Source organism: Pygocentrus nattereri, chromosome 5 (genome assembly GCF_015220715.1).
Source record: "Pygocentrus nattereri isolate fPygNat1 chromosome 5, fPygNat1.pri, whole genome shotgun sequence".
Classification (NCBI taxonomy): domain Eukaryota; kingdom Metazoa; phylum Chordata; class Actinopteri; order Characiformes; family Serrasalmidae; genus Pygocentrus; species Pygocentrus nattereri.
In genome coordinates this window covers 29,404,651-29,417,690 of record NC_051215.1, presented here as the reverse complement: position 1 = coordinate 29,417,690, position 13,040 = coordinate 29,404,651, and the positions used below count along the sequence as shown (strand labels likewise).

At 38.2% G+C, this 13,040-nt stretch overlaps 1 pseudogene; it reads left to right on the top strand.

Moving 5' to 3' along the window:
- The first annotated feature begins 6,019 nt into the window (after positions 1 to 6,019).
- On the top strand, positions 6,020 to 6,964 carry LOC108420498 (annotated as a pseudogene).
- The last annotated feature ends 6,076 nt before the right edge of the window (positions 6,965 to 13,040 follow it).

Here is a 13,040-nt window from a genome sequence, read left to right as displayed (position 1 = left end):
AAAAAATATGATACACAAGGTCACAGTTTTTTTTAAGGTTTAATAAATTGGAATAGACATAAAACAAGCAGAAATTTGAAGAAAAGAAAAATGAAAAACGATTATGAAAAATGATTATGAGCACTAAATCCAATTAAACAGGACAAATGAGTCCCTCTTTTTTAGAAAACATGCAGTTGGTCAATGTGCTTTAAGTACTGACGATATCCACAATATGCTCAGAAAAGCATGTTGTGACATATTGTGATATAATTTATCACAATACCAATAACAACGGTTATAATGCCCAGCCCTGTGCACAAACACAATTGGGTACTGGCCAACTGTTCTTGGAGTTTACTGTAATTAAATGGTGTCAGACAATGAACAGAGAAACTCGTAAATGAAACTGATCTATGAGTCAGAAAAGGAGTCATGTTGGTTTGACTTCTTGTTCTGTGAATTGGTTATAGAAAAAAGTTCTGGAAGGGAGGTAGTGTTTTACATTGCTGCAGTTTCTTGTATTTTGCAGTTTCCTTAGTTTTAACTGACATTACAATGGGAATCAGAGAAAGAAAGTAAAAGAGAGAGAGAGAGAGAGAGAGAGAGAGAGAGAGAGAGAGATAAAGGCCGTGTAGTATTAGCAACAGGTCTTTCTTTCATTCTTGAAGTCATTCTTGATAGTGTCCCACTGAACTGGTTAAGTCTTCATGCTCTGCTGTGATATCAGGTCATAATATCAGGTCTGATTCCCTCAGAGGTGTTGATATCTCTTGGGCTAGGGAGACGTATTTTAACCTACACTGACTTTGCAAAACCTAAACTCCTAACAACTGCTCACGTCTGGTAAGTGTTATGAAAGTTTCCCTTGTGAAGGTATTTTTGTCTTTGAATTTAGACCTTTGCAAAAATTATATTTTGTTATTTTGTATTTTTCCATTCATGTCTGGTAAAGTGTGCGTTCACAAATCTGTTCATGCTTTCCTTAAAGTACGTTTACTCATCAGCTATGATGAAAGTGCATGAATATCTTGTGGGGATGTCGGCTTTTCAGTGGACGGTAAGGGACAGAAGTACTAAATTGTCACCAGGGTTATCCCCTCTTGGGTATGCCTTCAGGGCTTTTAGCTGGGGAACATAACTGCACCACATTCCACTTCGATATTTTTTTTCAAGTTGCTTTGCCTTCCGGCCTTTTATATTAGCTTTCTATTTTAAATCATTTCCGAATGAAAAGTACAAACCATGAATCTTTCCTCTGGGAAAGCGAAAAAGGTGTACTTTTAAAACTTGCACTTCAAGAGTACATTTTCAGGTTTGTACCTTGGTGAAGAAAAATGCACCTGTGCTATACTCTTTTTTCAGATTGATTTAATGAGGGTTAAGACCATGTATTAAGTAGCTGATCTCAGTAAATTAAACAGTCACACTATTTTGATGGTCTGCTGCAGGTGTTTTATAGATGCTCACTTTGTCTTTAACTGACTTACTGACTGACCTCACTTAAATATCTATAAAATTCACCTGAATGTTTCTCTAACCCTAAACCTAACTAATGCTGAGCTTAACCTCGACTGCAAACTTGAACCTAATCCTGGTTTTAAACGTAATGCTAACCCTAATAAATCAATTGAGTTCCTTCAGATAATTAGTTACCAATTTAAGCATGGGCAGGTCACACTGTAGGAGACAAAGAAAAAATTGACCAATTAGGCTGATTATCATAACCTCTTACAACTCCATGAGACCACCAGTGGTTCTAAAGTGCACTTTGTCATTTTCTTCATAACTTTCATATTTCATAAGCCACATTCAAAAAGAGGGTGTCATATGAGTGTAACTGTCTTCTTTCCAGTCAAATAGATGGGTGATATCATTTTAAAAAGAAGCTGATCTCACAATTTTTTTCTACTGAAAGTCGACCCATTTTTCCACAAATCTGAGCTATTAACTCTGAACAGATAGTACCTATAATAATTATAAAAATAATTTTAATAAAATAATACAAAGAGCATCTAACATTTTGGCTTTCAGCAGTAAATTGTAAGCATATAGCAATGTGTGTGATCATAAAACACATGTTCTGGAGCTTTTACAAAAAAATAAACAAATAAAATAAAAATTGACATTTATTTCATGTAGTTACTGAATAATTTGGTCATGTAAATTCAGATGGACAAACCAAAACCCTGAAGAATAAGAGGATAATTACAATTAAGCAGGATATTATTTTAGGAAAGGATGGAAAAGAGTCTGGATTTGAGTTTCCTTCAGGACTTCTAAGTTCACTTTCTAGGTTTGGCACATTTAAGACTCACATATTGATTTACATAGTTTGGTTGTACACTTCCAATCACATTATGTATGTTTGGTCTTCAGAGTTTTTGTATAGGTTATTATTATGAACAAACAAGTGAATACACTTAAAATGACACGTCATATGTTGCATTATGTTCCTGTGTTGAATTAAAGCATGTTTCTGATGTCTAAAATGGGTGCAAACTAGAGTACCAGGACTCGAAATAATTTAAAAAATAATACAACCCCAAATTCAATGAAGTTGGGACATTGTGTAAAACATAAATAAAAACAGAATACAATGATCTGCAAATTCTTTTCAAACTATATTCAATTGAATACACCACAAAGACAAGATATTTAATGTTCAAACGGATTAACTTTATTGTTTTTTTGCAAATATTCACTCATTTTGAATTTGATGCCTGCAACATGTTCCAAAGAACTTGGGACAGGGGCAACAAAAGACTGGGAAAGTTGAGGAATGCTCAAAAAACACCTGTTTGGAACATTCCACAGGTGAACAGGTTAATTGGAAAAAGGTGAGTGTCATGATTGGGTATAAAGGGAGCATCCCTGAAAGGCTCAGTCGTTCACAAGCAAGGATGGGCGAGTTTCACCACTTTGTGAAAAACTGCGTGAGCAAATAGTCCAACAGTTTAAGAACAACGTTACTCAACATGCAATTGCAAGGAATTTAGGGATTTCATCATCTACAGTCCATAATATCAAAAGATTCAGAGAATCTGGAGAAATCTCTGCAAGTAAGCGGCAAGGCAGAAAACTAACATTGAATGCCCGTGACCTTCGATCCCTCAGGCGGCACTGCATTAAAAACTGACATCATTCTGTAACGGATATTACCACATGGGCTCAGGAACACTTCAGAAAACCACTGTCAGTGAACACAGTTCGTCGCTCCATCTACAAGTGCAAGTTAAAGCTCTGCCATGCAAAGCGAAAGCCATATATCAACAACACCCAGAAACGCCGCCGGCTTCTCTGGGCCCGAGCTCATCTGAGATGGACTTATGCAAAGTGGGAAAGTGTCCTGTGGTCTGACGAGTCCACATTTCATATTGTTTTTGGAAATCATGGACGTCGTGTCCTCCAGGCCAAAGAGGAAAAGGACTGTCCGGATTGTTATCAGCGCACAGCTCAAACTGTGTGTTAGTGCCCATGGCATGGGTAACTTGCACATCTGTGAAGGTACCATTAATGCTGAAAGGTACATACAGGTTTTGGAGCAACATATGCTGCCATCCAAGCAACGTCTTTTTCAGGGACGTCCCTGCTTATTTCAGCAAGACAATGCCAAGCCACATTCTGCACGTGTTACAACAGCGTGGCGTCGTAGTAAAAGAGTGCTGGGACTCGACCGGCCTGCCTGCAGTCCAGACCTGTCTCCCATTGAAAATGTGTGGCGCATTATAAAAGTGACTACTTAAACTCTTTACTACTTAAGAGTCAATGTTCTTAAATAATAAACTCATACATAGCTACAGTATATAGTACTGTGCGAAAGTCTTAGGCACCCAAGACACATTTTCAAAATCTATTTATTTGTGTAGTATGTGTTTATTTGCTGAGAAAAGTGTTCATATTTGAATATACAAAGTTTATAGAAAATTAATCATTTTATATATATATATATATATATATATATATATATATATATATATATATATATATTTAACATATAATATATATTAGTGTTTGTTTAACCATTTTCAAACCTCTCCTCGAGGAAGCCGAGTGTTATTAAAAAGCAACTCCTGGTTTGACCAATCAGTAAATTGAGTTCAGTAGATTGTGCTCAAATGATGTAATTGATGATATTAACAAGTCTCTGTGGTGGCTGTGAAGGTGTCAAGAAACATTTTGGACCCAAGAACTTTTTGTTACTTTTTATTGTTTTTGTGTTTATTTGAATTATGAATATGACTTTATTCTAATGTATATTGTGATAAACTCACTGCTGAGGTAAATTGTTTAAATTGTCAATTTGTTCGATTGTTAAATTGTTCAAATTGTTAATTTGCTTAGATGCCTAAAACATTCGCACAGTACTGTATATGAAGCTCAAGTCAACTTGTCAATCGCCAGCTTCTCCTTTGAATTTTCTGTTCTACCTTAAATGGTGCTGCAGTTACACTGAGGTGCCTTAAACATTTAAGGAATGACAAAAGTTAGTGAATATGAAGCCAACATCAGCTTTCCTCAGTAAATGCATCAATGTACACTAATGAGTGAACTTCTACTGGTATATGCTCTATTTTTTTTGCATACTATTTACTGTGCAAGTATGTGGTTTACGATGCAAAACTAATAATGCAGCAGGAAAGTTGTCTAAGTTTTAGCTTTGGTTTGCCATCACTACAGCAACAAGTCAAATAAAATCAAGTCAGTGCACTCAAATGCATTGGTTTATATGCTTTAAACATTTAAAAAGTGTTTAAAAGAGACATTTTACCCTCTTTGCTGGTTCTGTTATGGCTGTGTCTCATTACAAACAGCCAGTTGCCTACCAAAAATCACATCAATGCAATTGTGACATTCTCAGAATACTATTAATTGCAAAATGAGCCATAGACTCGAACTGTGGCCACCGAACTGTGGAGATCCTGCAGAGTTTAGTCTCAGACTACTCTAACCTGACCCCCGCCACCTTTCTCCTAATACTAAAGCTGGGCCTACACTACATAATATTTTTCTCAGATTTTATGCCGAATTTGCCCTTTGCAACAAATTTTCTGAAGGGATTCATGCACACTACCTGAACAATGGAGCGTGGAGACAGAGGAGCTGCATGTAAAACCCAAGCAGATAAGAAATGATAACATGTTTATAACATCTGGATGCATATAGTTCACAGTCTGATATCAACACTTCTCACCACATATTAAGCCCCGGTTTGCACTATCGCTGTGCATAAAAGGACAAACAAGTCTGGTCCAGTATGTTTAGCTTTATTTGTGTCATGTGATCTCTGGGGAGATCTGAGATTTTGAGTTCCTATTTATAGTCAAAGCTCACTGTGTGTTATACTCTCTGTTTGCCTTGTCGTCTAATGTGAGTGACAAAAAGACAAGAAATTCTGTGACAAGCTGACATTACATTTGTGATGTTCTCCGTGTTAGAACTCTGTAAAGATTCTAAAAGTTGTGTAGTGTAAGCCCAGCCTACTGCACCTGATCCAGCCAATCAAGAGCTACTGAAGAAGTGAACTTGCTGAAGAATGTGTATCAGATTGTAATGAGAACTACACTCTCCAGTTTGCTATCTCTAGGGCAAGGATTGGTGGCCACTGGACTAAATATTTGTCTGAACCTGATGAACCTCCAGTCAGGTTCAAACAGCATATCGCTGTTGTCGGAACAAAACCTTGTATCTCTGTTTTTGTCATTTTTCAGTTTCTATAATAATTTGAAAATGCCTATTATCTTTTACATTGTGTGTAAATTTCAAGATAAAAGGACAGAATGTGCAGAAATGACCCAAAATTACTTGGAAAAAGTCTGGTTCTATTGACTTACATTGAAAATAAAGAAGGTTTTTTTCCTTCTCCTGTAAAGTTACCATTCCATTTTGGAGATACAAGGTTTTGTTCCAAAATCAGCAGAACTTTCAGGATTTAACACTTTATACATTTAATTTTGTTCTAACAGACAACCAGAAGTGGAATATATTTCAGAGTCACTTCTTGCAGTGGAAACAACACTGAAATAACATTTTTTTTGTCATGCCATCCAATGAAACTGATACTCATTGTGGCCTGTCACCTCAAACTCTGGTGGCCCCCATCCTCCCTCCTGTGCTTATCATTCAGCTCCTGCTAGGCTTGCCAAGGAATCTGATGGCACTCTGGGTCTTCTCCCGCCACCTTCAGTCCTGGAAGCACAATGCTGTGTTTCTCTTCAACCTCGCTCTGGCTGATAGTACTCTGCTTCTGCTGCTGGTGAGTTTACCTTTCCAGATTGACAACCTTCTACAAATGGAGGATTGGGTGTTTGGTGATGCTTGGTGTCGGATTAACCTCTTCATGCTTGCAGTCAATTGATCAGCAAGCATTGCCTTCATGACCACTGTGGCTGTGGATCGATTCTTTAAAGTAGTTCATCCACACTATACAGTGAACTTTATCAGCTCAAGGCAACCTGCAGGGATTGCTTGTTTCATCTGGGCTGCGGTGATCTCACTGCGGTTCCCTCTGCTGACTAATGACCTCATGATTAAGGAGCCCAGTGTATCTTTCTGTTGGAGCTTCAACGCCTATAAGAGTCCATCACCGGGGATCAAGCTCCACTTCATAGTGTACATATTTGAGTTCTTCTTCTCTCTGATAGTCTTGCTTTTCTGCTCCCTCAGAATCTGCTGTATCTTACATCGCAGCCCGAGGGCCAACCAGCCTGTAATGTGTCGGGCTGTTAGGATTATTCTGGTAATTGTTGGGATTTTCATCACATGCTTCTGCCCTGGTGTTGCTACTGGACTGATTGCACTCTATCTGAAGATGCTGGGGAGGGAGTATTCTGAGGCCTTCAAGCTAAATGGTCAGTTATTTGCTTTGTCCCTCGGATTCACCTACCTGAATAGTGTGCTGGACCCGGTGCTCTATGGATTTTGCAGCTCCATGTTCAGGGATGCCTTAAAGCGTTCTATTAATCAACTTGGAGGTATAAAGTGATAATAATTGCCCCAGCTCATCCCACAGTTCTTTGTGATGACTTGTCAGAATGTTGTTTAGCACCAAAATAACACTATAACCATTCATCCATTTGTGTCCTCCTCTCCTCTTAACCCATAAATATTATACTCATAAAAAACTGTGAGGGGCTGCATCCTTTGAAGGATGCAGACTGTGAAGATGTATGCTTTGAAGGCTGCGTAGACTCGCAAAGGCTAAGGTGAAATGAGATGGCAGATCTGTTTGCGTCAACAGCACTGCTATTCCTTACCATTGCATCACAAAACGCTGCTCGTGTCAAGTTAGTTTAAAGTTCTTTTAAAGGTCTTTAAAGATTGAAGCAGAAACTTTGATTTTGGTTTTTCAGTGTTTTAGTTTTTTTTTTCATTTATTAGAGCTGGAGACGCTTATCTCTGTCTGCTCCTTGCTCCCTAAAACAAAACAGAACATTAGCGCAAGTTTTGCTTCAGACCATTTTTAATGTTTGTATTCACTATTCGACTCAGTTTAAACCCAGTACTTACTTATGTTTTCAAATCATTGCTGGCACACAATAAACCTCATGATATGTTGGATCCTTTGTTGCCATGGAAAAGAAGGACACATTGCATGGCGTAGTATGATAATTCAGGATGGCGGTGCGCACAGACGCAGCGGCTCGAAGCTCTCCATTACGGTGCTTTTCTTTTGTGTTTTTGTGTATATGTTTGTTCGTCAGCATCACTTTTAGTACCACATAGACCTGTATCTTATCCTACCTCTAATTAATGTGCAATATCTGCTGCTGACAGAATGGAACAAGTGCTATACATACACACGTTCTGTGAAATATCTATAATTATTACTGTGCAATATCTACAATTTCTGCGTGATATCCAGTCATTACCTGCTCAGAAATGTGCAATATTCATACAACTGCATGTGTAAACTGTAAATTTGTATAATTTCTTAATTCTATTTTTATTTTTAATACTTTTCTGTAACAGATGCCTTGTTTATTTATTTATTTATGTATATCTTATATTTAGTATTTTGTATGATGCACACCTTTGTCTACTTACTGCTCTTTATCTGCTTACTGTGTATTCTGCTGTAACAATGCAAATTTCCCCCAGTGGGATAATAAAAGTCTATCCTATCCTAGTACTGTGAGTCCTACCTACAGCAGGCAGAATCTTCTGAGTATTGGATTACAGCATAACGGACCGTTACCAGTGAATTTCTACACGCACACAGCATACTGGAGGAGATAGCCAGGACACTGGGGGCTCCGTGGTTTGTTGTCGGCTCCAGCCAGTTTGCATTAAAATCCCTGTAGTCACTGTGTAATAAGCCTTAGTTTATAATATGCCTAAGTCTAACACTTCAGATGTAGTGATGGGTGCATATTTTTATTCTTTCTTTATTTTGACCAGGGTGACTCTTTGGCCCAATCCCATTTCTTATTTTTACCCCTACCCCTTGTTTTCGAATGTCACCCTAACCCCTTAGAATGTAGTTACAAAGATTAGTGGCTGAAATCTTGCCCTACGAAATGGGACCCTCAAAAAATAAAACAAAACAAAAACCACACACACAACTGCTTCATTAACAGGTTACTAGCGCTGCTCTGTAGGCGACCCGGCCCAACTGCAGTGATAGCAGAGAAAGGAAAAGTTCAGCTCCTCACTGCTGGCCTTTAGTTACATTTAGGCCATCATATGCTTTCAAAGAGGGGGAATAAAACAATTATTTATTATTGCCCACTGCTACTCCACTGGTGATATGAAGCTGAAGTCAGCTATTGTTTGAATTTTCCCGTTCCACCTTAAATGGTGCAGCAGCTACATTCTGGTGCTTCATGTGTCAACACTGCTGGACTATTTAAGGTGGAATGGGAAAGTTAGCTAGCTAGCTACTGAGAGAGCATACTTTTAGCAATGTTTTATGCTTGTTACGAAGAAAATGACCATAATACATTGAAACGACATTAAACTAAGATAATACAGTGGATATTGTCATTCTGTAATGGAGAAAATACTCACATTTGTGGGTTTTTCTTTTTTTTCCTCATAACACTCAGTTTGGAGTGAGCCTCTGAAAAAGCTCCATTCAGAGGGTCGTGTAGCTCTAATACTTCACCCTACCCCTCTGTCTCAACAAAAATTGGGACACGCTAACCCTAGATGTGAATGTGTAAAACAGAGTGGTAGGGGCAAGGGGTGAAATGGGACTGGGCCTTTAAGAATCTATTCATAATGTTAGAAAATACACTACGGTTGGCCCTGAAAAATAAAAGCACTTCGTAATGGTGTTCTTGTCTCACTTTAAAGATTATTGGCCATTTAGGTTCTATATCATGTGTATTCTACACATCACTCTCTGTATGTCTCACACACACACACACACACACACACACACACACACACACACACACACACACACACACTCTGTTTCACATGAGCTGTTATGAGTCCAGATTGTAGACAATTGGGCTCCAAACATGCTGTCATGGCTCTAACAGCAAGTGGCAGAGAGAGCAGAGGAGGTTTCTCTTAACTGCTACTGGGGATGATTGCACTTCAAAAGCTCCCACACACCCTCAGCCAGCCTGCTCATCTGCCAGATTCCTGCGAAGTATTTAGTAAGTAGCAAAAAGTAAGCAAATCTCAAAATACTGCAATTTCTCTCTGTCACACACACACACACACACACAAATGCTGGGTGGTCCACTCCAAAAGCTAAAAGATTGGCAAGTAAAAATGTCCATCAAACCATAACGTTAAACCCTCTGATTTATCTGAAGACCTCACATCTCAGGCTGTAAGGTAAGCTGTTTTATCTAGGTTACTGTATTTGATAATTATTTTACTATTATGTTTAACAATAAATAATATTAGAAAAAAATGTTAAAGGGCCCATACAGTGCAAAAACCAAATTTCCCTTATTTGCAATAAAAGTGTTTGATGTTACATTTATTCATTTATAAATGTAATAAATACAGCAATATCACTGTTTTGTTATTTGTTTAATAAAAAATCAAAACATTTACCTACACTATACTGCCAAAAGTATTCACTCACCCATCCAAATCATTGAATTCAGGTGTTCCAGTCACTTCAATGGCCACAGGCATATAAAACCAAGCACCTAGGCCTGCAGACTGCGTCTACAAACATTAATGAAAGGATGAGTGACTCTCAGGAGTTCAATGAATTCCAGCATGGTACTGTGATAGGATGCCATTTGTGCAAGTCCAGTTGTGAAATTTTCTCACTACTAAATATTCCACACTCAACTGTCAGTGGTATTATAACAAAGCGGAAGCAATTAAGAATGACAGAAACTCATCCTCGAAGTGGTAGGCCACGTAAAATGACAGAGAGGGGTCAGAGGATGCTGATGTGCATAGTGCAGAGAGGTCACCAACTTTCTGCAGAGTCAATCACTACAGACCTCCAAACTTCATGTGGCCTTCAGATTAGATCAAGAACAGTGTTTAGAGAGCTTCATGGAATGGGTTTCCAAGCCTTACATCACCAAGCGCAATGCACAGCATCAAATGCAGTGGTGTAATGAGCCACCACTGGACTCTAGACCAGTGGAGACGTGTTTTCTGGACTGACAAATTAAGCTTCTCCATCTGGCAATCTGATAGACAAGTATGGGTCTTGTGGTTGTGTAACATTTGGTGGAGAGGGGATTATGGTGTGAGGTTGTTTTTCACGAGTTGGGCTCGGCCCCTTAGTTCCAGTGAAAGGAACTCTTAATACTTCAGCAGACCAAGAGAATTTGGACAATTACATACTCCCAACTTTGTGCGAGAAGTTTGGGGACGGCCCCTTCCTGTCCCAACATGACCGTTCACCAGTGCACAAAGCAAGGTCCATAAAGACATGGATGAGTGAGTATGGTGTGGATGAACTTGACCTGCCTGCACAATGCAATAGAACACCTTTGGGATGGATTAGAGCAGAAACTGCAAGCCAAGCCTTTTTTGTCCAACATCAGTGTCTGACCTCATAAATGCCCTTCAACACACTTCCAAACCTTGTGGAAAGCCTTCCCAGAAGAGTTTAAGCTGTTGTAGCTGCAAAGAGTGGGCCGACATCATATTAAACCCTACAGATTAAGAATGGGATGTCCATATGTGTGTGAAGGCAGACGAGCCAATACTTTTGGCAATATAATGTATATCCATCTATTTAACCAAAAGCATTTTAGCTCTGCCCTTTCATGTTGAATCATAAAGAGTGCATCAATACAGATTGCTTTTTGAATGAGGGACACTGCAGGACAGCCAACCAGAACAGAGCTCATTCACACCCATCAGTTTTGAAGGTGTAGTAACAAAAACAGCTTGTTTATTTATGAGGGATGATGAGAGGTTGCAAATCATAAGTGGACCAACATCATAAGTGGACCTCTGGGGAAAAAAACCTCAAAAATGTATGATATTCATCCTTTGAGATCAATTATCTAACTAGACTGAACAGGACTGTACAGTGCTCACATTTGTGATTCAAACATTGTGTGTAAAGATAAATATTAATGCACTTCTACTCTCTTTTTACCATCCTTTCTACTGTTTCATTAGTTTGCTAAAAGACCTCACATATAAGAAGATAGGTCCTGCCCTGACCAGCTCCAGCGTTAGCTCAACAGAAGGAGTAGGTAAATCCTCCTTATTAGCCTCCTTATGGCTAAAAGATTCCTGTGGTTTCCCCACCTGCTGAAAAAGACCGTTTTAACCATTAGGACTGAACTCTCATGTTTTAGCTTTGTAATGGGAATTGGCTTAATGATTACCTTTAGAGACCACTAGTTTCTCCAGGACACCTTTAGATCCCATTAGAAAACAATCAAATGCACCTGATATTAGTCCCAGAACACCTGTTAAAACATTAGAGTCATTTACACTGGACCCCAAAAGAAACCAGCAGAACCTTTTTAATGGTTGCTAAGATTTCTCTTTTCAGCAGGGCTGATGAACATGGTCTCCATCATCCTTTTTTCACTTTAAAATTCACTTTAAATTGGCCAACATTCATATTTATATAAGCACATGCAAATGTTTGGGCGCCTCTGCTCAAATTGCATGGTTTGTAGAACCATGCAAACTTCTGTCCATTTTAATGTACAACTACTCTTTATCTGCTGATTTCATTACATTGCAAAATAAATAAATAAATAAAATTACTCAAAATAATGTGTGTGAAAAAAATTATGGCCCATTTTATAATTCTTTTTTTTAAAAAATATGTTAACCCCTTAGCATTTCAGGCTTATTATATACTAAGGCTTATTATTCATAGACTGCAGTGACTTCAATGTAAGTTTTTCTTAGGTTATAGAAGTGTGTGACAAGACTTTGTCCCCACCGGCAGACCTATGGCTTGGTAAGTGGTTAATCTCAGCAAACAAACAGAAATTTAAAATGTAAAATTTGAAGGAAAATGCCTTATTAAAATGTGCTACTTGTAGAGATTGTGGTAACTCTCTAACTTGTTTTCACATCAAAAACGTAATAATGAGTTGTTCAAACTTTTTATACCAGTGGAACAGCACCCATTTGTTAATAATTGTTTATAACAGCTTTATACATCTTCAAAGAAGTTATTTTGTGTTTTTTAATGGTAATATTGTAAGGTTGTTTATGATGCACACGTGATTTAGAATAGCATTTATCTCATTGTGACCTTGATGTATAATGCTACAGTAAATACAGTGCAAAGGTGAAACCCAGTCCTCATGTCCTCCAAGTTGGGTCAGTGTGGGGTGATAAATTAATGTCAGATTGAAAAGGGTGAAAAGGGTCAGATTACAGATTTCAAATGGCATCTGAAGACAAAATAGTATACATTTGCAGCCTGTTTTCTCTGGTGTGCTTCACATTTCAAGGTTATTCATCCAACCTCAGACGTCAGCTTTCCATTTTTGTAACCTGACTAAATGTGTATGTTTGCAAGTTTGGCTTGTGCTCATGCACATAGAAATGTGGGTAAAAATTACAGGCTAATTTGAAAATTTGCATTTCACACATTTAGGCTTCATCTGGGAAGGCATAGCATCAGATGTACCGGGTCACAAAAAGTT